Here is a 27,245-nt window from a genome sequence, read left to right on the forward strand (position 1 = left end):
AAACTGCTAGCAAAAAGAGCCATCCAGCCAGTCCCAGCAGACCAAATAGGATCCGGAATCTACTCAAGGTTCTTTTTAGTACCAAAAAAGACAAGGGACTGGAGACCAATATTAGATCTCAGCAAACTAAACAAGTTTGTAAAGAAAACAAGATTCTGGATGGTCACGCTTCAGTCCATTCTACCCTTTCTGGGCAAGGACAATTGGATGTGCTCGGTGGACCTTCAGGATGCGTACTATCACATAACAATTCACAGGCGCTCCAGAAGGTTTCTCCGCTTTCGGCTGGGGGCCAGTCACTTCCAATTCAGAGCCCTGCCATTTGGACTCACTAGAGCCTCCAGAGTGTTCACCAAATGTATGGCAGTGGTTACGGCTCACCTGAGATGTCAAGGATTCCAGGTGTTTCCATATCTAGATGACTGGCTCCTCACTGCCACCACCAGGCATCAACTTCTCCAAGCCAGAGATTACACCATTCACATTTGCAGAGGGCTAGGGATCTCTATAAATTTTGAAAAATCTGCCTTGTCACCCTGTCAGTCTATTACCTTTATAGGCGCCAATTTGGACACCGTACAACTTTCAGCAAAGTTAACAGATCAAAGGATCTTGGATATTCAAAACCACATCCATGTGCTTCTCCAGAGTGACAAAATTCAGGCCAGGTTTGCCCTGAAAGTATTGGGTCTTATGGCGGCCGCCATAACACTTCTTCCCCTAGCCTGCTTTTACATGCGTCTCCCACAGTGGATGCTGTTTGCCCAATGGCCTTTTCAATGACTTCCCATGCATCACAGGATCATGATAACTCCAATTTGCAAAAGGCATCTGACCTGGTGGATATTGTCCCCTCAAGTCCATCAGGGCAGACCCTTTGTTCCTCCCGCCCCGGTCGCCACGGTTACATCGGACGCCTCCCTGATCGGGTGGGGGGGGCATTATCAGGGCAGGATGGTCCATGGCACTTGACAACCTTTCGAATGCCACCTGCACATAAATGTCCTGGAGATGAGAGCAGTGCTTTTAACGTTGCAAGCCTCTCTTCCCCTGGGGACTATTGCAGTCCAAATGGACAATATGTCTCTAGTGTGGTATATCAACAAGCAGGGTGGAACCAAGTCCTATCCACTGTGTCGAGAGTCACTCTGACTTTGGCAGTGGGCAATCTCTTCTCAGCGGTTTCTGACAGCAATGCATATCCATGGGAAATCCAACATCATAGCGGACAGGTTGAGCAGAGCTATTCTCATGCCTCATGAGTGGTCTCTCAAACAATCTGTGACGGAAGAGATTTTTCAGAAGTGGGGCCTTCCTTGCTGCGATCTTTTTGCTATGCCTCAAAACAGCAAATGCCCCGACTTCTTCTCCCTCTTCCCCCTTCCAGGCCATCCCCCCAGAGATGCTCTAGTCCAAGATTGGCCCCGGGGACTTCTCTATGCTTTTCCTCCCTTTCCTCTAATACCACAAGTAATTCAGAAAGCAACCGCCTTGAGAGCCAAGATGATTCTCATTGCCCCTTATTGGCCTCGACAGATATGGTTTCCGTTCCTGCATCATTATCTTTTGGTACAGCCATGGCATCTGGACCCAGTTCCAGATCTTCTGACCCACCAGTCGGGGCAGCTGCACCAATCCATACCTTCTCTCAACCTCACTGCTTGGTTGCTCCACTTCCGTCCCTAGCCAGGCTTCCTATGATTTCTAATCCCGTCTGGGATATCATAGTAGCTTCCCTTAAATCTTCCACCAGAAGGATTTACACTAGTAAATGGCAACATTTCTCCTTCTGGGCAAAAGCTAGGAACATAGATCCCTTTACTGCTCCGATTCATTCGGTCTTAGAATTCCTAGCAGAAATATTTCACTCAGGATCTTCTTCCACCACAGTAAAAGTTCAGTTGGCAGCCATTTCAAATTTTCATATTGGCTTGTTGGACCACAACATCATGTCCCATAAACTTTGCAAGGCATTCCTTAGAGGTGTATTTTTACTTAAGCCTCCGATTAGAGACCCCCCACCACAGTGGGATCTAAATTTAATTTTAACATCCTTGATTCTTCCCCTTTGAACCTGTGGCTACCTGTTCATTGAAATTTCTTTCTTGGAAGACACTCTTCCTGGTTGCCATTACTTCTGCCAGGAGAGTATCTGAGCTTCATGCCCTCTGCATTCGTCCTCCCTACTTAGTCTTCCACAAAGACAGAGTTTCTCTAAGGACTAATCCATCTTTTTTACCCAAAGTGGCATCGCAGACAAACTTAAATCAATCTATTGATCTTCCAGTTTTTTTCCCAAATTATTCTAATAGAGCAGAGCAAAAGCTACATTATCTTGATGTTCACTGCCAACTCAGATATTATTTGGACAGAACCAAACAATTTAGGAAATCTGATCAACTGTTTTTATCCTATGCAGAGAACAGGAAAGGCCTTCCGGTATCCAAGGTAACCCTATCTAGGTGGCTGTCTTCTGTGATTACATGCATTTATCAACTCAGAGGTAAAGAGTTGACTTCTAGGCCAAAAGCCCATTCAACTAGAGCACTAGCTACATCTACAGCTTTTCAGGCTAGACTTCCAATAGACACTATTTGTGCAGCAGCCACATGGGCCTCTCCTCATACCTTTGTTTCACATTACAAATTGGACTTGGCCTCCAGAAACAGAGCAAATTTTGGTTCCACCATTCTCAAGAGTCTGTTCCATTGAGCCACCCAGGATAAAGGTGCTAGGGGCGCTGTCCCATCCAGCAAGAATGAAGGCGAGATTGACAACTTAACATTGAGAAGTTATGTACCTACCATAACGTTCCATGTTAGTTGTCTTCTCTCGCCTTCTTTCTTGTGTCCCTCCCACCATCCCCCTAGCCTGGTCAGACCGAGAAGTTTGTTCCTCTTCCTTGAAGAGTCCTGATCCAATTTTTCCAAGCTAATTAGCTTCCTAGTGTCACTAGATCAGATTGGTCTTTTTTGAGGGATTATTTCCCCTTCCTCCTCCTCTCCAGTTGGAGGAATATATATTGCATAATTTTTCCTTAGCTACCAAATGAGATCTGGGTAGTTATCGCCTTGCATCATGGGATATAGGGTTGCCTTGAGCCGGTAAAATTAGCTCTCGAGCTTTAGTAAGTGGCCGAGTCAGAGCCGAGGATCAGCTCCGAACCCATCCAGCAAGAAAGAAGGTGAGAGAAGACAACTAACATGGAACGTTATGGTAGGTACATAACTTCTCATTCTCAACTGTACTGGTGGTTAGTGGTCAGAGATGTTACGTAATGTGTACCTACAGTACATTTCTTTACTTTTGTTTTTGCTTTTACACTTTAAATTATGCTGCGATTGCCCTTTTTTTTGTAGACCTTCAGGGTAAGTGATCCTGGTCTTGGGGGGGGGGGGGCAGGAAAATCAATGCTGCCTTAGAGGGGCTGTATATAAACTACAAAGAAAGGAGAGAGAAACCAGTAGTACAATTTGGAAAAGAGACAACAGAATAAACATTGCAAATTGTTAATATGTCATATTTAGAACCACGGATGAATAACAATATACTGCGGTGGTGGTGCTGCGGTAGCATTGTCGCCTCATAGCAGGAAGTTGTCCCATTCAATTATCAGTCTTCTGTGCGGAGGCATATGTGAATGGGGCAGCATACGTGAATGGGGCGTGCCTTCATTGAAGATTGTGCGTCAGGGCTGGTAACCCGGTACGTAAAAATCCACTACCAATCATTAGCGGACCGGAGTTCCGCTGTGGCGACCCCTAACCGGGAAAAGCCAAAAGAAACAAACTAGATCAATAACATAACAGACCATAAACATTTCATCACTAATAATGAGTCTCCTATGTAAGCATTTACAGTTAAGGTATTCCCATTTTCAGTTCCAAAAAAGAATATCTTATTGGGTAAAAGCTAAACGTGCAGAGAACAGAGAGATGTAAACCTTAGCTAATTTAAGCAGTTTATTATCGGTTAAATACTGTTACATTTCCAGTACTGATTCTTACATAAATGAACTGCCTCAGTAAACAAAGGTCACGCTGTTAAAACATAGCCATAAAAACGTTAATTAAGTCTATCTGATAAGTTAAAAATTAATTCAGTATAAGTATAGTTTCTAAGATGAATCCTCAACCCTAACAAAATCGCTCCATTAAAATATTGGAGTTTACACACTGACTACAGCAGAGTATGGAGCAGATTTGCATCAGATGTATTCCTATCAGTGGCAGATGATAGAAACAGTGACAGTGACCAAGCTTATAAAGTTGACAAAACCTTAGAGTTTCTCCAGTTCTAACAGCATTATAAATAAAAACTTTATTCCAGCAATTTTAGATTGAAAACCATCACTGCTTTTTAAACACTTACATTTTGCGGCAAGTGGGACAGCTCCTGTAGGACTTCAAAATGGTGCCACGTTTTAAGACAGTTTTGATTAACCAATACTGGGTGACAAAATGGAGGTGGGAAGGATGATACAGCAACAAGGAGGACGATTCGCCTATGTACAAGGTCTTGGCAAGAACTAAGAAAATAAGCTAGGTGGCGAAGAAGATAAGGTAGGTTCCTTTGAATACTTGGTATGCTATTTATGCAATTATAATCGGAAATAAAACATGTTATAAGGATGCAGTCTTTAAAAATTTGGCTACATTTGGAGTATCACTAATACAGACAGCATCGCTTTCATCAAAATATACTAGTCACTTACTTTGTACAACTTTACAGACTGCGAATTTTTAATCTACTTATTTAATTTACTTTAATAAAGTTACTAGGGTAGGGCATTGATTGATTTTAATGGAACTTTTCAGACCTAGCCTAGATTGAAAAACATGAGCCACAACAAGCAAATTAAATAATCATATACAGAACAGTAAAAAAATGTAGCTTTTTATATCATGTAATTCTAGGTTCTCAGTAACAATTTAGCATCAAATGTAATGTAATGTATTTGCAATAAAAAAAAATAGTGTGCTATGGGTAGTGGGAAAGCAAATTTTAGGATAGTTGTTTAAAGTGAGGACAAGTAAGGAAAGAAAATAAAGTAATAGCTCAGTTGTATACTATGACCAGGATTCACGAAGCCTCCGTGTAAGAGTTACAAGGCTTACACGGAGTCTGCAGTTAAACGGTGTGACGTCAGAATGCCATGCATATGCATGAGGGCATGCTGAATCACACCTAAGGTTAACACGGTCCATGTAAGACAGTAGGGGGCGTGTCCGTAGGGCGAGCCCTGCAAACGGACATGCCCCCAGAAGAGTAAAAGTCCCAAAAGTAAACCCCCACGACAGAGTCCGTGTAAATGTGAATAAACACAACACAACACATGCCCCCACAGACTATGAACATAAAATGTAAAAATTAACATGTTATATTTTTTTTATAAGTTTTAAAGATGTTTGCCCGTGAGTGCGCTCGTTTGCGCGAGCGGGCCCGGCACTTAGCCACAGTTAGCAGTCTGTGGAAAAGCATATAAGAACTAAATATGCAAAGTAAACCAAGAAGCAATAGCGTAGCAGTAGAGATGTTGGCTGAAGAAGAGGCAGTCATGGTTCAAGCCCCCACAACATCAATTTTTATTTTTAGTGAAATAAGCACGAAACAATTCCCTGACATATATGTACATATATAAAATTATATTTTATGTAAAATGTAATGAAATGGGCCATGTAGTTTGAAGAAATGTAAGATAATAAAAAAAAAAAAATGTCAGATGTGCCTATAGCTGAGCTACACTCTAACAAGTTAAGTATATCTGCCAGTAGGTGAGCAGTGTTTTAATAGGTGTAAAATGAGTGCCTGTAGGTGAGTAGTGGTTTAACAGGTGTAGAAGGAGTGGCCGGGGTTGAGCAGAATACCAGCATGCTGAAACTGTGTGCCCGTAGCTGAGCATAATATGCGTGCTGACAGCCAAACGGCACATAAGCCAGCATGCCCCGTTTGCGCAGAGCTGCGCACCGCGCCAACAAGCTAACCGACGGGCAACGTTGAGCAAGCTGTATCAAAACTGCCTTTACACAGACACACCTCTTAGCCTGTGTAGACAGTCATAAAATATAAAAAGCAATGGCCAGGCTCAAACTCAGGATACCATGCACCATAGTCAAGGTACTGAACCACTAAACCATGACAGTTGCTGTTAGAAATGCATTAATAGCATATATATAGGAATGAAAGGAAAGAGGAGCATGACGAAGCAGGTTTTGTGAAGCTGATACAATTCCAAAATGGCCAATCACAGATAAGTGCGGGAAAAATGGCATTTATAAGACCCATAGGCGGGAATACACAGCATAACAGATTGTGGAACTGACTTGCAGTTAGGATGGCAGGTGTAGGAGAGGGTAGTTGCTTCTGAGCACAGAGGTGGGGCGTTGAGGAGTCCAAATATATGGTTTGGCTCCTCGTCCATGATCATGAGGCCCAACTCATGTAGGGCCAGGTACTGTGGGGAGCATATAGGGCTGAGGCATGGGACCGGTTGGCACATGATCTCACCAGTGCCACAGGAATACCAAGGACTGGTGAACAGGTCCGTCAACACCATGTGGACCTGAAGAGACAGAAGCAGGACCAACTGAACCGTTGGATCCAGGAGGCCCGGCAAATGCCCAACGCCCCACTACTGAGTAAGTTACATGTAATTATTTATGTAAGAAATTAACCTAGCTGATATTATGGAGATGTGTATTCCAATATTACTTCATTTATATTGCAGCTGTAGGTGTCCGTTCTGCGAACCGTTGAGCCTATGCTGATAGGCTGGTGTGGTTGCGCCACCAGGCAGGTCAGTAATTCTCTCCCTGTAACTGTAAAAAAATATAAGTATGACAGCTTGCAAAAGAGTGCAGTGTAGTCACTTATTAATAAAAAGTGCAAGTAACAGTGTAAGAGAGCTTGCAAGTATTGTTTGATTACAAAAGTGTGATGCAGCCTGTAATCCAAAAATAAAAATGAAACAAGTATGAAATAAAGATGTTCCACCTGTAATATAATAGTACATAAGCTGCAGCAGGCTGAAAAGTACAGCTACAGAAGCTGAGTAAAACACATGTGTGAAATATATCCCTGTTTAAATTCTGAAACATGACACAAGTGAGACTGTTGGAAAGGATTGTTATAACTAAAAGTAAAACATGTCAATAAAGCCTAGAATTAAGTACCATCCTTTATTGTAAAAATAAAACAAGTGAGAGAGTGTGAGAAAGAGGTATGAATCCACCAATAAAGTAGTAATAACTCCTGAATAAAGTATACTGCAGTCTGTACAGAATTAAATGAATGTGACAGGCAGAACCAAACAGCAGCATGTGTTGAAAAAAGTACTGAAGCTGGAATGTTTGTCCCAAAATCTGGATATGTTGCTCTCAGTTTGCAATATGCAGATAGTATGGTTGTATGAAATACCAAAATCCACAGTTGTCTAGAGCCATATAAAGCAAATGTAGCAGGATGATATAGCTGAACAGAGCCAGATATGAATGTGTATGAATAAATATGAAATGTATATTGATGTAGCAGTAACATTCCTATCACCAACATGAATAAGTTGTCACATAGGAAACTGTAGTCAGACCTGTAGTGTGTATATATCTGCAGCTAGTAGAAATGTACAGCATATGTATAGGTATTTAAAGTTGTTAATGAAATATTTCTTCACCATACCCTATAACCACAAATAATCCATTCCACATGAAATGGGTATGTGTATTCACAATTAACCCCCCTGGACAATTGTCCTGTTGGTTCATACATATTTGCATGTACGTTGATGCATGTGCCCTGTTCATACATCCAAACCTGATGGCCTGTTGCCATCACTCAACCCTGCATGTTGTTGGAATGTGTACTGTCGTTCAAATTATGCATGTGTTATGCTTGCTGTTCAACGGCTTGAATTTATGGGTGTTTGGTTAATGGGAATACTAATGCATGCTGTTACAACTAATTGTGAATGGTATTGCACGTTACTAACCCAAACTGTCACTAAATAATGCAAAACATAGGACGACAGGGAAGGCGGGTTTCAGCGGACCCACCTCTCCCACCTCAGCTGGCGAGTGCACCTGACAGTAGTGCCCAGGCCGGACCCTCCTCCGGTGACCCTGTGCCACCTGCGGGTGGAAGCTCTGCAGGGGATGGGAGGAGAACATCTACTCACCCTCCATAGTGTCCGGACTGTGGTGCGTAGGGAGATCCAGCACGCTGTGCTTGGGCCCCTACGCCAGCTTGAGGCATGGGTGGCACAACTCATGGGCGTGCCTGCTGCCCACCCTACACAGCCCCCAGCACAGCCCCATCCTGGGCAGTGAAGGCACAGTGGCAACTGCCCATGGGTGGGGATCTCAGTTCCACTGTTGCCATCTGTGGGCTCATGGGCTCGAGATATCCAAACATCCATCCCCGTCAATTGTGTAACCCCCCCCCCACATGTGTCATACACCACCCCTGTATGTGTCTTGTCTGTCTTGTCTGTTAACCTCCCCTACCTACCTCCACAGCTATACCGACTTCCTGTACCTGACATACCACTCTCACCTGAAAAAAAAAAAGGGCACTCTGTACCCACAAAAAAAATACGCCCCATACATAGCTGCCCATTTTGCACACATGTCTGCTGGACATGTAAACTGGCAAATACAATTGGCTGTACAACAAATATTATTGTTGTCCTCACACCTCTCTCAGGGGTGGAAGGTTTCAAATTTCACAGCAAATTACAAACATATGCACAGCTGTTGCTGACAAAGAAATGGGCAGCTATGGGCCTTTCCTACATCCCTCCTGCAAAACCCGAGCTTGTTTTCCTACTGTCCTACCCTCTTTGTGCCCCCCTTTTCACCACTTTCCTATCTCCCCATTTTCTTTTCTTTAAAAGAAAATAGCGTGGGTGTGTGCGACAGTAAGCACTTTTAAGCAGTAGTAAGCAGGAGTGCACTTCTGTGTGCTTAGCTAAGCGTGTATGCACGAAGCTAAGCAGCTGTGTGCATGCGTGAGCTCTGCGCAAACCAGCGCTAACCCGCTTACAACTGCTTAAAAGTGCCTTAGTCACTCTGAATGACAAGGCCTGTAGTTTGCTCAGCAGCAAAATAAAATACTTCTGTCAGTCTCGAACCCAGGCCCTTGGAAACACTAGTCTGCATGACTTACCACTAAGTCATGACTGCTATACAAGAACATTGTGCTGAAAAAAATATATCATAAAATAGTAGGAATTAATGTAAAGGGAATATAGCAAGTCTAGTACACACGCCACTGTCCGGCTAGATGGGCGGAGATCCGAGTCCCGTTCTGCCTGTCCCGATCCCCTGCGGCCTCGGTTTAAATTGTTTAGCTGATGAGTCCTTTTGATTGTTGGTTATACCTGGTGGTACGGCCAATCAAAAATTGCTAAAAACGTAAAATTTCTGCTCCGTGTTTAACGGTTACTTTTAGCCCGCCCATTGATTTTTGATTGGGCCAAGGCCGATAAGCTAAAATCAAAAAATGTGCAATTCTGGTGTTTAATAATGCACTAAAACACGAAAGCTCCGTTAGTACGAGCTAACCGTAGTGAGTTTTTCTTTAATGTGGAACTGTGTTGTGTGCCCAGACCTTTTTTTTTTTTTTTTTTTTTTCACTTACTTTGAGAGAGTTTTTTTTTTTTGTCTCCCTGGGGGGTCTGCAAATCTGGCAACCCTGAGTACACAAAGCATAACATGTATATTTACTGTCAAATCCAGTGGATTTGTAAAATAGTGCTGTGTGCTGAGAAACAGTCATGCTAGTTGGTAGCTACTAGGTAATAATGTCACAGTAGCATTTGGCAAGCCACACACATACTCAGAGCAGGATAAACACTGCCATAGTTGAATAGTTAAGAGATCAGACATAGCAACTGTGACTGAGTTACAGGGATGTCCCTGATGTGAAAACAAATGTCAACTGTGCCCCACTGACACCCTTTCAAATGTACTAACAGTAGGCAGAAAGGTGTAACTACATATGCAATGGTAACTATGACTGACTGAAGGTATGCACCACCTGCACGTCACAAATGGTGTACTAATACATATGCTTGAAATAACCCACAGTCACAACTGCAGAATATCAGAATATGTCATTGGAGTAACCCACTGCTATGTACCATTCCATGAGGCTGATAAAAGATGCATCGGAGAGTATCTGAGGCCTGCTCAGCAGCATGATCAAATACCCTTGTAAGTGTCAAGGCCCACACCATGGCCAGACCACACTGCATGCAGTAACACCCTACCACAACAAACACATAGGGACTTGCTGCCCAAACAGATTTAGCAAGCATTACAAGCTGTGAATGTAAATGGAAAATAGGAAAGCCATAGCAACACATTACAGGAAAGACACCTAGCAGGCATACAAGGAGTGAATGTAAAGGCCAAATATTGAAGCCATAGCAACAGATTACAAGAGCCACTGCTATATACCAGTTACACCACAATCCCCACAGGAAAGCACACACACCCATATACACAGTATTACTAGTCGTAGGTGTCAGTTTACATACACACGGAGAAGAGGACACTGGAGGAAGGAATACTCAGCTTACAGAACAACATGCATTGCAGTGTCTACAACACAGCCTGAAATATGAGAGACATACCAACCCTTACACTCACAGAACAGTGTCCACAGCAAACCAGCACAGTCCCCACCCTGATAATCTGAAAGGGCTACGCCTACCTAACAGACCTTTTTATAGCACAGTCCTGTAATCACAGTGAGAACTGCAATCACTACACAACAGGCTGCATGCAATTAGTAAATGCTGGCTAACAATTCGTGTAGAGGCCATCACATGGACATGTGCAGATACCTACAAAAGCCTCCTGTACTCCCAGTCCACACATGCAATACTTTCATTGCACCTGCTGGAGGTAGAGAGAGATAGAGAGAGAGAGAGAAAGAAAGAAAGAAAGCAAGAAAGAAAGAAAGAAAGAAAGAAAGAAAGAAAGAAAGAAAGAGAAAGAGAAAGAAAAAAAACTGTAACAACAAAACAAAGAGGCTGACAGCAGGCCAATTAACTGCAAGCCTACGCAAACAGCTGCAACAAACACAGGTAATGTAAAGTACTACTATAATACTCTACATACTGTGAACCCTCCAGATGTGTTATTGGTCTGTATCTATGTATATGAAGATATGCATAGGGCCGGGGACATACTGCAACTGTCACTGAAGGCTCTACATACATATGTATGTTAAGGTAGCTATGTGCACATAGCAATGTAGGTTGTAATGCAATGTACAAGTAGGTTGTACAGTAATGGATGTTCAGCAGTGCATTACTGTGTATATACATATGTGGAACTAAAAAGGAGTATATATATATATATATATATATATATATATATATATACATATATAACGTGTATACGTATGTATATCGAGATATGTATATATATATATATATATATATATATATATATATATATATATATATATATAATATGCATATGTGTATACATAGATAGAGAGGGATGTAGAAATACATAGACATATATAGTTTCACAGTGTCATAGTCTAGTACTAGGCTATCTGCAGACAGTGTATAGAATAGTTTTATAAACTTGCGCCTCTGTATAGTAGCGACACAGTGAAGACCCCCCTACATAATAGCATTAGTTTACTGTGCCTCTGTCTAGTAGTGACACAGAGATGACCCCTGCTGTAAACCTATGATCTCCCATCCACTCGTCAAGAATTCACAAGAAGAGTGTCAGTGAGGGTCTCTGCCTAACATGAACTGGGATCCTGTTCCACAGTATGGGAAGCCTCTTAGTGATGGATCTGTCCCTACAGTATGTCCTATTCATATGTGTGCTGAGGTTTAAATCTGTAGCTCTTGTGGTTCTGATGGATTTGGATTGTATGAGGTGGAACATGTCCATCAATACCAGATTGGACATGGCCTATTACATCAGGCACCGATCACCCCTACGTAGGCAGTATGCTATGGAATAGAGCATGGGTTACGCTAGTCTGGCAGCATGTGAAAGTTGTTGGAGATCCTTGATCCTCCTGGTGATGTACTTATGGGGTCCCCCTAGCTGTTGCATGTGCCAGGTGAGGTACATACCAAATGGGGCATAGTACACAGTCATGGGCCTGATAAGGGAGGAGTATAGGGGTACAATGACCCCTTTTGATCTGGATGTGAATCCCTTCATGATAAGGTGGGTAAGGTAGGAAGTCTATCCAACCACTTTGGCAACATGGGTGTCAAATGAGAGGTCAGCATCGATCAGTGTCACCAGGTCTCCGATTGCTTTGTCTGTACTCAGTGGGTTACTGTCTATGTGATAATATGTGGGTACCTTGTCCGTCCAAAAGGGTATGAGTATACATTACGTGGTATGCAGTTTAAGGCCATGACTCCGGCACCAGTTGTCAGTGTCCGTGAGGCCTGTCAGTAGGATGTATGTGTCAGCTGGTGCATCGACTATGGCGCCTAGTATGCAGTCATCTTTGAACATTGTCAGCCACTACCCTCCCATGTCTGCTTCCACATCTGAGAATTATATGCCGAACATGAGTGGTCCCAGGACAAAGACCTGTGGGACACCACTTGTGACTGGCTCTGAGTCTGACATGGCACCAGTGAGTAACCTATCTTGTGACATATGGATTCACATTTCAGGTATTGATCATGTCTATGATGCCAGAGTGCGGTATTGTGTTGAAAGCCGTAGGCAAGTCCAGGTAGGCTGTATGGACCGCTGTGCCCTCGTCAATGGCTCTAGTGACTGATTTGAAAAGGTCAACCAGGTTCATAAGGCAGGATCTGACCTCTACAAAGCCAAACCAGGTGGGATCAAGTGTCTAAGTCCCCAATGTCTCTGTGTATGAGGTCCATAATGATCCTTTCCATAGCGTTGCAGACCAGGCTGGTTAAGCTTATGGGGCGGTAGTTACCAGGGTCTGTAGAGGTGCCTCCTGTGTGGAGTGGGACTACTGTTGCTGTATGCCAGTGTCCAGGTACATATGCTGTAGTAAGGCTATGGTTGAATAGCATTTAATGTGCGTGTGTAGCTCCTCTTGGAGTTCACGTAGCATGCAACCTGCAATACCGTTGGGTCCCATTGATGCTGTCTTTACAGCTTTGCTGAGGGTGGTTCCCAGATGGACATCTGAGATGACAGGGAGGTTACAGTCAGCTGGGATAAGTAATTCCTCATGTGTGGGTGAGGGAGGGTAGAAATCTGCACTGAACCTGTCTGCCAGAATGTTGGCATTATCTGTCTGTTCAGTGTAGCGTTTGTCACTGTGAACTAACTTTGAACATATCTGAGGGTTCCCACCCAGGTGTGTAACATAGCAGAAGAAGGCCTTGTGGTTATCTGTAGTGTCCATAGCGATGTCCCTCTCATTGTTGGCCTTGCATGTTTGTACGACAAAATGTATCTTTCTACTACTGCTGATCAGAGATGCCTTAGCTCTATGAAATTCTGCTCTGCTGTGCAGTAGCTACCTTCTGTTGTTATACAATTTGCTCAATGCTGGGGTCCACCAGACAGGATGCCTGCCCTTGGTGGAGAGGGTCTTGGTTTTATTTGTGATTGCATGAACCATGCATTCTTGGAGATATCCGTAGAAAGCATATGTGAAGGTGTCTGCATTATGGGAAGTGGTTTCCACTGGCCCAGTGGGCATTAAGGATACCAACTCAGTTATAAGAAGTGTAAAGTTGGCATGTGAGAGGTTTCCCACTATAGTCTTTTGTGTTGTGGGGGAGGTGGGATATGTATATCCATGGGGGTTAGGCTGTGGTCAGATGTGACTAGTGAAGGGTATACTTCCGGTGTGTAGCACATTGTCCCCATGTTTGTGATGATCAGGTCTAGTATATTATCTCCCATTGTGGGAGAGGTGACTAGCTGTTCCATTGCATTTGATTTAGTGAATTCCGGGAACCTTTGGGCTAGGGTGTTTGGGGTAGAATAATGCACCCAGTGTATGTTAGGGTAGTTGAAGTCTCCCAATATGATGGTGTGTGGTGGGACATTCATATCCTCCAATGTCTTCAGGAAGGCTGACTGTGGTTCCTGCTAATGGGAGGGTGGTCTGTAACATGCTACCAGTTGTATAGCAGATTTGCCTACGGTTATCTGCATCTGGATGGTCTGTGATGCTTCATGTGTTGCCACTAACCTGGAGGTGTGGGTGTTCTTCATGAATATGGACACACCCCCTCCCTTTTTGTTTTGTCCCAAGTTATGGGGCCAAAAAGCATGATACGGGGTATAGCCTTGTACTGCTGGTGTGCTCTCAGGAGCCTTGAACCAGGTTGTCACTTACTGCACAGACATCGGGATTGGTAGAATATGTACGTACAGATATATGCAATACACACATACATATATAGATATATGTAGAGACATATACAGATACAGATAGATCTGACTGACAACAGATATGTCTGTATATGACTATCTCTCTCTCTCTCTGTCCCACCCCCTCTCGCTCTCACTCTCTCTGTGTGTCTCTCTCACTCTCTCCCCCTCTCTCCCCACATCTATATGTATATATCTACATATATATATATACATATTTTATATACATATATACAGACATATATATATATATATATATATATATATATACACACAGATATAAATATATATATATATATATATATATATAGATACATACATATATATATATATATATATATATATATATATATATATATATATATATATATATATATATATACATACACTGTGTGAGGCACATGTGTGCAGATGTCTTGCAACAGGTGCCTGGTGTCAAAGGCATGGAGTGAACACCAGTGTGGATACTGGAGTACCATACCCCATTCAAAACACTGACACCAGTAACCACCACATATGTGCATGCCTGCCCACCACTGCATGTGTCAGGGGGGAACAGGGGCAACAGGTGTACAATAGGCTCCACATTGATATACACAGTGGTACACTAGTCCTGTAATACCTGTACATGGAATGTGTCAGCGGACATGGTGTGTCAGCTATGGACATGTAGGTCACTGTACCCCTCCACACCCCACAATGTCCTACACGGTATGTACCTCCCATGACAGCTACAGATATGGAGAAGGACACAGACATATGCAAGTAACTGTGTCAATGCACTTAAACACAATACCTATGCAGAGTAACTGACAAGACCACAGAGCGCACACAGACTACCTACATAGAGGTTACAACTGCTTGATATACATAGTTCGGTCACACCGATGACAGTTGTCTAACAACCATGGTAACACCTCCAACATCCACAACACAAATTACCTATGTCTGTCGTCCTTGTCACTGCAGTATAGAGCGCATGGTGGAGGTACAGGGCCCTACCGACAGATACGACATACCCTGTAGTAGACCACACAGAATTAAGAAGCAAGGGTCCCCATGAGTAGATGTCAGACATACCCCTGCTGAATGTTATGCAGATAGGTAATATGCCATATGAGTCACCCTGTGCAACTGTTTGTAAGGAGCAGGTACGATCATAACATGAGGTACAAGGGGCAGGGTAGCATAACAGTATGCTGCTGTAGGCCCAGGGCCAGAAGCACACTACCTACCTAAGACACAATGCACATCCATGAACACATTGCAAACCAAATATGTGAGGTGGAATGAGTGTGCTGGTGACTGGGTGCATGTTGTGTACTGGTGTGATTGCTCACCATGACTGTCTGTCTGTCATGGTAGTGTGTGTCCTTGGTGTGAGGCCAGAGACAGGTGTGTGAGGTATTGCGATCAACACATACTACATTGCCATATGTTGTGCTGTGTTACCCTGTATGTTACTTTAGTATAGGTAGGGTTATGGCAAGTAAGAGTAGTGTGCATTACCAGTGAAATATGTAATGTGCATTGTGTGCAGTGCATGGGCTGATAATGTTCCCCATACAGTACCTTGATACAAACCCCCACTGTGAGGTTGTGTATTGTACCTGAAACAGTGTGTTGACTGCTGCAGTATACTAGTCTGTCATATGGAGTGTGCCAGGTACTGTTGCACAGTTGTCGGATGAGCACTGATATCTGGTCATTTACATGTGTATCCCCCAATAGACAGACAGATGCTATATATGGTGTTTAAGTTATATCACTGCAGTCGAGTATTATGTGTATTATGTGTGCCATAGTTTTCTGACAGATATTGCTGACATATTTTCCTTCTCCTTTTCAGGGCTATGGTTCACCAGCGGAACCCTGTCTACTCCGCTGCAGAGGAGGAGAAGATACACCAGAGCCTGGTGCGGGATTTCGCTGTACTCTTTTCCCGCACCAGCCAGAACCAGCAGGAGAGGGCTGCACTGTGGCAAGACCTGGTCCATCAGGTAAATGACATAGGCACACATAACCGGACATATGAGCAGGTACGCCATCACTGCAGTGATTTAATTAGAAATGTCCATTAGCATGCGTTGGATATCCACAGGCAGCAGCTTGATACAGGTGGTGGGGTGTCTAGACATTCCCCCCTCACCAGACTGGAGGGACTACTCCTAAGTGTTGTGGCTCCAGCTCAACAGCAACAGCAGCAGCATACATGTGTAATGATGGAGGCTGGAGCCACACAGCAGCAGGACACAGAGCATTCAAGAAACATGCCATGTTTATAGTTGACCGTTCTGTACACTGTTAGGTTATGCATGTGTGAGGTGTGTCCTCATTTTGTAGCTGTAATCTTGGTAATTATTGTGCAAGAGTGATATCCTCAATATCTGCAGTACACCTGTGGAAGCTAACTGTTGCACTACTGAACTGTATCATGCCCACAGTATCAATGGCACAGTTGTGCCCACTGACAATAAATGTCTCTTTTCTGCAGGTCCCTCTGGTGTAACAGCAAGGCAGCCTATCCATGCTGGTGAGTGTGTAATACCATTATCTTCAATACTCATGATACTAATAGTAATAATAGGCTGAAGCAGTAGTGCTATGTGTTTGATTGCAGCAGTGTTTGGGTCTGTGGGTTGATATCTCATATACTGAGGTGTGTGCATGTGTGCATGTGCCCATGTGTGCATGTGTGTATGTGCCCATGTGTTCATGTGTGCATGTGCGCATGTGTGCATGTGCCCATGTTTTCATGTGTGCATGTGCCCATGTGTGCATGTGTGCATGTGCCCATGTGTGCATTTGTGCATGTGCCCATGTGTTTATGTGTGCATGTGCCCATGTGTGCATGTGTGTATCAGTGGTGACATTGTGTACACATTGTAAACTGTGCTTCCTGTCTTACTCCCACAGGTTCTGGTGCTGCTCTGGTGTCATGCAGCAGGGAACCTGAATCAGCTGCTGTGGATAGTGATAATGATGATAGCTGTGTAATGGCACAGGTAGGTGTGCCAGCGTCCGTCATTGGTCAGCCAATTGACACTACACAGCTGTCGACCCCATCAATGCGCACAGTCATCCTGCCAACACATCCTTTGTCACCAATGTCCCTAGGTGATGGATAGGATACAGTGGGCATTGACCAGGGTAATGTGGTACCGGTGGCACATGCATCCCTACACAGCAGCCATGGCCAGGGTCCTGACATGGTACCACACAGGCAGACGTCCAGGGGTTCTTGTGGGAGCATCCGTGGGCGTACTGCCCCTGTCAGATGAGCCCACAGAGGTCTTTTAACCTCAGCTATGTTTCGGGCTGTAATGCAGGCACAGTCACGTATGGAACGATACACCAGACAGGGTCTGAGGGAGCTGAGAGCATGTCGCACAGCCATGAGTGACAGTATGCGTGATGTTGCGGCTGCCATCTGTAACTTCACCGAGGTCATTGACAGACATTGGGGGGACACATTAGATCTGTTCCACAACTACATGTCCATGAGCCAGGGCGATTGTGGAGGGTTGAGGCGTTGACATGGCCGTATGCCAGCAACAGCAGCAGCTGGTAGCCATCGCGGACGACAACAGGCCTGCGGCCGCTCACATAGTGCAAGCAGCAGCCCCAGCAATGCTGGGTCTGTGCTGTCATCAGACCGCCCCAGGAGACCACGTGCACATGGCGCTGGACAGTCCCAACAGGGACCTATCTCCAGTCACCAACCACCTGCTTCTGATGACAGTACCCAGTCTGGCTTAGTACCTGATACGGTCCGTAGCACCCCTGCCAGGCACAGGTACCATGTCCGTGGCCACAGAGAGTGATCTGTATGACCTGGCAGGTACGGTCTGTGGCTGTCCACAAACACCTGTATATGGCAGCCATGAGGTGGGACTGTGTGCATTCATACACACATGCAAAGTGATAACACCTAGGGCTACCGCATAAACGCACACACTGCATCAACATTGCCCCATCTTGCACTGCTGTCCCTCACCAACACACACACACACACACACACACACACACACACACACACACACACACACACACACACACACACACACACACACACACATGTCAATTGGTTGTATCAGTGGCAGACTCAGGCATACCAGGTACACACCCTGTGCATATGATGAAACTGTGCCACCTCCTGCAATCTGTAAAATCTGTGCAGGAACAGTTTAACATGGTGCTGATGCACAGGGTGACTACATAGATGTATTGTAATAGTATGATGTTGACAACAGTAGAGTGTAATGATAGCATTGTGGTATATACCAGCATGCCTGATGCAGTTACAGTATGAATGTCATTGTATTGTTCTGTACACCCATAGTAATTACCACAGTGTTCTGTCTGCACATCTTTGCATACTGGTGGTGAGGTTGTGAAGGGATGACCACCTACATAGGTAGCACAGGGGATACAACAATGTACATATTGATACTCAATGATGGTCATGTCAACTGCGAGTTGTATGCTGTCCACACACGACTCTGCAATGCAGATGTTTCAGGATGTTGATATCTGTGCAGTACTACACAACAGGTTCAAGGCTCACAAGAGCACACTAGCACTACAAGGTCACACCTCATACCATGCATGACAGCACCAAAACACAGAACTAGCTATGACAGGAGGGAAGGTGTCCATACATGTCAAGGATACTGTGGTGCCAGGACAGGTAGCATGCATCATACTAAGTCTGGAACTACTGAGTGAGGGCTCAGTGTCTGTTATTTGACATGTGTATTATTACAGGTATGAGCACTTGGGTATCAGGCCAGTTATTCAACATTACGAAGGTACGTGGTCTATACACTTGTGTGGGGTGCAGCTGGACCCAGCCTGTCTGACCTGTGAATGTCTGGGTACTGGCTTATAGTGCCTGCATATATGCACTGTTACCTACTGGAAGTCGTACACCTTGTTTGTTGCAGCAGAGTCTACATACAGGCCTGCTGACTGTAGCTTTGTTTGTATGCATGTTTGCCTGTTATGTTCCTGAAACACTGATTCCACCTGCAGTGCAGATATACAGTGCCTCTGTGGATCCCTAGTGACAACTGTATTGCTTACTGTACTGATGTCCATGTGTCACTTGACAGAACATCACTGTTTGTCCTGTTTGCATGTAGCTTGCCTGTAACACATTGCATATGATTTACCTCGCATTTGCTCAAGACAGCATTCATATATGCCACCACTAACAAATCAGGAGCACTACACCCTCACATAGTCACCTTGAGTACCTTGTTCCCCATTGGCCCTATGTGTCATTACTTAGTATGGGAGTCACAATACTATGGTAGCATGTGCAAAGGCCACCTGCCGATCAACTCTCAGGTCCAGTTGGTGAATCTGTGAGTCATGTGGCAATGTTACAGCTGCCTCATGTACACAGACAACCCTCTCCCCTTCCCATACACGTACAACACATGTGAGAGATGCAATCACATAGCCAAACTGGGGGCTAAGCTCTGTTAAACCAGCACTGGCATTCCCTGTCAGGTGGAGTGGGATACTACAGTCAATACAGTACCAGTCTCCCATAGACCTGCCACGACCGCAATCCAAACACAGAAACACACAGGTACATAATTGGAATCTCAGAATAGCATCCTGCCTGAGCAGCTGACACCTGCAAAGCAGACACACAAGCAAATGTTAAGCCACAGCAGAGCACATGCAACACATAGCTCACAAAGCCTGTGTGCCAAACAGTCACAGGCCATACGGCCTGACAACACACCTGCTACAGTTGCATGAGGTACCTCTATCATCACGTACACTGAGGTCCTGCTCCCAGGCTGAACAAGGTGACGGTCACGCTGAGCTGCCCATCGGGCACTATGATCCACCACATAACACAAGCATACCGGTCACTCTAAGGCATGTAGAAGTATAACTCAGTCATTGTCTGTGCCAGTGTGTATGGCCTCTGATGCACCTCCCTGGACTACATGTTAGGGGACATAGAGGGGCTCTCTGAGCTTGTGGCACAGGCTGTTATGACCCTGGCCTTGAGTAGCATCTCACCCTCATCATGAATGCTGCCACAATATGTAGACAGGATTATCAGTTTCTGCAATTAACGTATGTTTCAGTGACATTCAAAGGGGATCCAATGCCTGTCAGTGTGGGATTACATGCTGGCCAAGCCACGTTGCTTTGCTTGGGACAGCTTGCACCTGTCACCCATGGTCCGTTGTATATTGGCACAGGCTGCTGCTACACACATAGTGCCTTTGTATGCAAGGCTGACATTACATAGCCACCTACACAGGTATCACATGGGATAGGACACTAAGAGAAATGCTACTCAACAGCAGCAGTGTAAACCTCAAGATGCATGCAGTGGAAACTGTCCTTAGTATGGGGTACAGCAATATCCGTGCAGTAACAGACTCCTGGTACAAGGCTCCCAGGTGAACACCATCAGTGCCAGGTCATTCCTGATACCATGCTTGTCATCTCCTACACATGCATCAAACCAGAACATGGGGGATGTATCCAAAGGCACCTCAGATACACACACACCCAGGTTGGTGGCACTGCACAAAGCATCAGAGCCTCTCCATGTGCAACACACAGTGGGTTAGACTGCCTTCAGGTTCATAGCCTGGCACACACCACACTCACATACCCAGTAAACCCATTTGGCCTTCCTGACAACACTGGGAATATGACGGTCTCTACACACACCATTATATGGTTGTACTGCAACTACCCAAACATAGAGTGTGAGAATTACTCTAGCTGCAAGACCCTATCTGAAGAGTTCTTATCATTCATTCCCTGCATTGCTATGGAACAACTTGTTACCACTCCCACAAGTGGTGACAACATGCTGCACCTGTTCATCACCAACATGTGGACTATATGCTCCAGACCAGTCATGTATCCCTCGCTGGTGGGATGACACCATCTACAACCCACACTGTATAGTCACATACCACATGCAGCCCCTGCACAGAACACCACAGTCATACAGTTGTCTGATGCATATTCCATGTATTCACATGAGGCAGTCTTCGGACATGGGAACTCTTGCAGTTCACAGGTACATATGTATAGGTGGCACACACATCCATCATGTGTGCATTGACATTACTATATAATGTATGTAGTGCAATATTGGGAACAACACCCCACACACATGGACAAACTGTGTGACAAAAATACACATGGCATTTGTAGTATACAAACCCCTACCTAACTGTGTTAAATCACTTGTGAGAGTCGGAGTAGCAGAGTGTGCTATTTGCATTACTGGTAGGACTGTTTTCTTCTGCTGTACTTATAGGGTGCTGACATCATCAGTGTTTAGATAGTGGATATATGCAGCATGTGTTGTGTAGTAATAGTTGCCAAAAGGGACATTTCTCTTCCACGTGGGATTGCACACACTACTCCCCCACACACATTCACACACACACTGAGCACTTGCAAGATTCAAACCCCTACCTAACTATGCTATGATACTTGAGAGAGATGCAGTAGCAGAGCACGCTATTTGCATTACTGGGCATTTCGTTTTCTCCTGCTGTACTTATAGGGTGCTGACATCATCATTGTTTAGACAGTGGAATTTGCAGCATGTGTTGTGTAGTAATAGTTGCCAAAAGGGACATTTCTCTTACACATGAGATTGCACACACTATTCACCCACACACTGAGCACTTGCAGGATTCAAACCCCTCCCTAATTATGTTATGACACTTGTGAGAGACGCAGTAGCAGAGCATGCTATTTGCATTACTGGGAAGATTGCTTTCTCCTGCTGTACTTATAGGGTGCTGACATCATCAGTGTTTAGACAGTGGAATTTGCAGCATGTGTTGTGTAGTAATAGTTGCCAAAAGGGACATTTCTCATACACATGGAGCTGCACACACTACTTTCCCACACACATTCACAATGAGCAATTGCAGGATTCAAACCCCTACCTAACTATGTTATGACACTTGTTACAGATGCAGTAGCGGAGCGCGCTATTCACATTACTGGGGATAATTTTTGTTCCTGACATATGTATAGTGTGCTGACATCATTGTGGATGAAGAGGTATGTACATCTGTTACTATCCATCTGTACAGGGGAGAGCATATCTATGCATTAACTTTGCACAGGCACAGTGGCCTACTGTACTGTGGAGGCAGACGCCAAATACACTGTGGATAGCCTTCTGTATTCCCTAGGGACAACAGTCAGGTATTGCACTCTACGACCATATGTTTACCTGTCAGATGCAAGTATCTGTTGCTCATATACTGTTTGTGGGTCTTTATTGCCATAGCCTTCCCTATCTTTATAAACAACGTGTGTACTGTGGGAGATGTTTGCATATGAGTGGGATCCAGTACTTTACTTATGTCTCTGTTGTAACTTCACTGTGTGCACTGGGCAGATGTCTGTATTGTGGGAGGTTCCTGTGTTAACACATAGAAATGCCAGATATGTGTGTGCAACTGCTGAACTATGACATGGCCTAAGTGTGTGAGCGTGCCCAGTTCGCAGTTTGTATGGCTTCTTGACTGCCACGTCTCATTTATCTAAGTGTGCGAGCATGCCCAGTGTGACCTTTCCTTATGTTGGGATCTGTGGACCACCACATTTCTGTTTGTGTGTGGACGTCATCTATATATCACATGTACAGTTGAGTGTAGGACATCAGGTTGTGTTCTTACTGCCCAACTGCTTTGTGTCTGAACCTAACAGGCATTATGCTGTGCCTGCAGGGTCGCCATGGGATACTTTGCATACAGTTGTCATCATCCTTTCCTGCTGACCAAACAGTTGTATTGTCATATAGTGTACTGGTGCAGAACTTTCACTGTGGTGGACAGTATAATCGGTTTCAGTCCTATCACTGCTTGTAATATTTATAGTGAGCACACCAGACTGGTTGAGGGCCAGTTGTGCAGATATGACCATGTTGCATTTTCTTCAGATATGGACAGCATAGGACATGATTGTCCGACATTGTTAATGTATTCCACAACTTGTGTGGACAGTGACAAACAATGGCCATGTGCCCTAGTCCATTTGTAATGCTAGTCAGAGAGTGTTTGTCCTTCAACACACTTTTACTGGTGTTTGCCATGACATATGTCACGGTTAGTGTGCTGTGCCTCTGTCTACCCATGACATACAGGTGATATCCAGGGTACACCTACCATCTCCCATCCAGTCATCATGATTCCTCTGGATGACAGTCACTGAGGGACTCCCTGGATATCCTGTAGTGGGGGTTTAGTCATGAGTGGAGTGAGCTTCTGGATTATGGACCAATCAGTATAGCATGTCCTGTTTATGTCTGTGCTGGGGTTCAGGCCTGTCAGCTGCATAGGTCACCAGCATTCAGTGTTTACATGGTGCCAAATGTCCATTGATACCAGGTTGGTCATGGCTCTATACATCAGGCACAGTTCACTTCCAGCCAGGCAGTATGGCACTGTGTGGAGCTGCAGTTTCTTTGCTCAGGCGACACATGGCATCTGTTACAGCTCTGCGATCCTCCTGGTGGGGTATTTGTGTGGTCTTTCCAGTTGCTGCAGGTGTCTGCTACTGTACATCCCTGAAGGGCCATTGTACACAATTGAGAGGCTGCTGTTGGATGACTGGAGAGGCACATTGACCTACCCTAAACAAGATGAGCTTACCTTCATGATTAGGTGGGCATATGGTATGTTTCTGTAACCACTACAGACACATGGTTGTCACATGCAGGATATCTATCATCTTGTGTCCCCAGGTCTCTTATTGCTCCTGATGTACTTACTGGGTTAACACCTATGTGGTAATTTCTGGCCATGTACTGTGTTTCCACAGGGGTTGACTATACACTATTCTGCATTTAGCTTGTTAACGTGGCTGTGGCACCACTTGTGTGTTTCTATGTGTGCCTTTTGTAGGTCACTTGTGTCAGCTGGAGGGTCTGATATGGTGGCCAGTTTGTAGTCCTCTGCGAACCTGTTCAGACAGAGTCCTTCCATGTTGGCCTGTACCTATGTGACATATATAGCATACAAGAGAGGTCCCAGGACCATGCCTTGTGGGATGCCAGTTGTACCTGGTTTGCAGTCTGCCATGGCTGCAGCATGTCTGCCAGGTCAGTTCTGTCCTTGAGCTGGTTTGCAACCCATCTACTTGCATAGGGGTTTATAGTTAGGCTGGTGAGCTTATCTGTACCACCAACTAGGGTATTGTATGGAAGGGTTTAGCAAGGTCCAGATAGGCTATGTGATCAACATTCCCCACATCAATGGGCTTGGTGCACGTTTCACATGAGTCAGTCATGTGTAAGGGGCAGGATCTGCCCTATGACAGCCACACTGGGTAGGGTCCAATGTCTGTAGGTACCCAATCTCATTATTCATGGGATCCATGATCATCCTCTCCATTACTTTGCCAACCTAGATAGTCGGGGTTGAGGGGTGAAAGTCTGCAGAATCCATTCAGGTACCCCCTTTGTGGTGTGGGACCACTGTTGCTGTACACTGCTCTTTGGGTACATATCCTGTGGTAGGAATGATAGTGCGCAGTAATGCTATTTGCTGTTCCATTCTTCTTACAGTACTTGTTGGACACAACCCAGGACACCATCTGGTACCATTGATGCTGTGTGCTGTGCTTTGTGGATGCTGGTTGTTACCTCAGCATCTGCAAGGTCAGGGGGCCAGCACTCTCCTGGGATAGATATTTGGCAGTTAGGTGCTGGTGGGGAGGTTGGAAGGAATCTGTTCGGTAGGCTGTTGGCAATGTGTGTGGGTTTGGTGTATTGTTTGTGATGTTAGAGTGCTGCAGAGCATATCAGTGGATTATCACCATGGTTCCTACCATCAGGTAGGACAGCTGTGTGATAATCCTTTGTGTCCTGCACAATTTGTATCATCATAGGTTCATTGGTTCATACTAGGCTATCTGCCCTGGCCTTGTTTGAGCATGGACAGACTGTGTGTGGGTCTCAACACCCCTTGCAATGTGCATATTATGCCCACGTAGGGTTTACTTTCCTAGATGTGACACAGGGATGGCCCCCAGTGTACACCTACTATCTCCCATACACTTCACCAGATTTCTCTTGTTGAGTTTGTGTGTGGAGCTCAGCCTATCATGGACTGGGATTCTGTTCCAGAGTGTCAGGAGCCTCTGGATTATGGATCTGTCCCTCCAGCACATCCTATTAATCTATGTGTGAAGGTTCATATATCTCACTTTGGTGTGTCTGCTGGATTTGGGGTTTCTGCAGTGGAGCATGTCCATTCATTCTGGATTGGACATGGCCTTGTACATCAGGCATACATCACCTGTGACTGTGCAGTATGCTTCTGAATTGGGCTGTGGTTTCTTCACCCAGGCTGCAGATGTCCAATGTTTGGACCCTTTATCCTGTTGGTGGGGTACATTTGGGGTCTTTCTGACTGCTGCATGTGTAAGGTAAGGTACATCCGAACTGGGGCATTGTTGTCACATATGGGCCTGATAAGGGAAGAGTATGGGGGCACAGTGACCTCTGTAGCTCTACATGTGCATCCTTTCATATTAAGGTGGGCAATATAGCAGGTCTTCCTGGCCACCTTGGCAATGTGAGTGTCACATGACAGGTTACCGTCCACTTGTGTACCTAGGTCCCTGATTACTTCTTCCATACATAATGGATTGCCACCTATGTCATACTTTGTGTGTGCCTTGTTTGGTATTTGTTGAGACATTCATACTCTGGAGTATCTTCAGGAAGACTGGCTGGGGTACCTGGGTTTGTGTGTGTGGTCTGTAGCAGGCTTCAAACAGGTACACAGTTTGAGACAGTGTTACTTGCCCGTGGATAGTCCATGCTGCTTCTTGCTGTGGTACCAACCTGGGGGTGTGGTTATCCTTGATAATTACTGGTAGCCACACTCCTATTGTCATGTGTTCCATGTTTTGGAGCTGTAGAGCATGGTATGAGGCATAACCTGGTAGTATTAGGGTGCTCTTCTGGGCCTTGCCCAGGTTTCTGTTACAGAACACATATTACCATTCTCCATGCTGTGGTGGGTTTGGTCTGCATGCACCTTGCAGGTTAGACTTCTGGCGTTGGGTAGCATTACGTCCAGGTTATTATCCCTTGTGCTACCTATGGTGGTGGGTTTGTGTTTCCAGACTTACCTATTCCAGGCACAGTGGGGGTGACAACAGCCTTTGCCAGTATCCCCACAGCCAGGTGTGCTGGGTGCGTGCCATCCCTAGCAGGTGAGGCATCATGTCTTGCTTGGCATGTCAGACCAGGCTGTCAGCCATGTGTTACCCCTTGCTAACAGCAATACCTCAGCCAATAATTGTACTTGATCTTGTTGTCTTCATGGTGTGGCATCATGCTTGGTGAGGGTGAGATGTTAGGTTGGGTCTTCATGTTTGCATATACTAGATGGTATTACATTGCTTAACACATGGCAATCATGCCTCAGGTGGTGCTGCAGGGCTGCCTCTGTTGGATGCACACACTACACTCCCTGTACATGTTTGAGAGCAGGTTGTGCCATGTTAGGCGTCCCTGTTACTACATGAGTGAGTCAGAGAGGGGTATCATTCCCAGGGTTCCTACTGAGCCAGTGTATGTGCTATGCGTGTCCTCTTTGCCAAGGTGAGGGCATACTGGGCATGCCTCCTTCTGCCTACTGGGGCAGGCTCAGGTTGTTCCTCCTCCAAGTCACGCTCTGCCTGTGATGGCCTTGGAAATGGTGGGGGGCTGTTTGTCCCGGCCCTATGCTGATCCTGCTGCAGCTGTTTTCACAGAATTATATTATGTAGCATAGCACATACCATGACAATTTGGGTACATGTAGTTGGTGAGTACTGCAAGGCTCCACCAGATGTGTCCAGGCACCGGAACCA

Source organism: Protopterus annectens, chromosome 12.part0 (genome assembly GCF_019279795.1).
Source record: "Protopterus annectens isolate FY-2018-M chromosome 12.part0, PAN1.0, whole genome shotgun sequence".
NCBI lineage: Eukaryota > Metazoa > Chordata > Ceratodontiformes > Protopteridae > Protopterus > Protopterus annectens.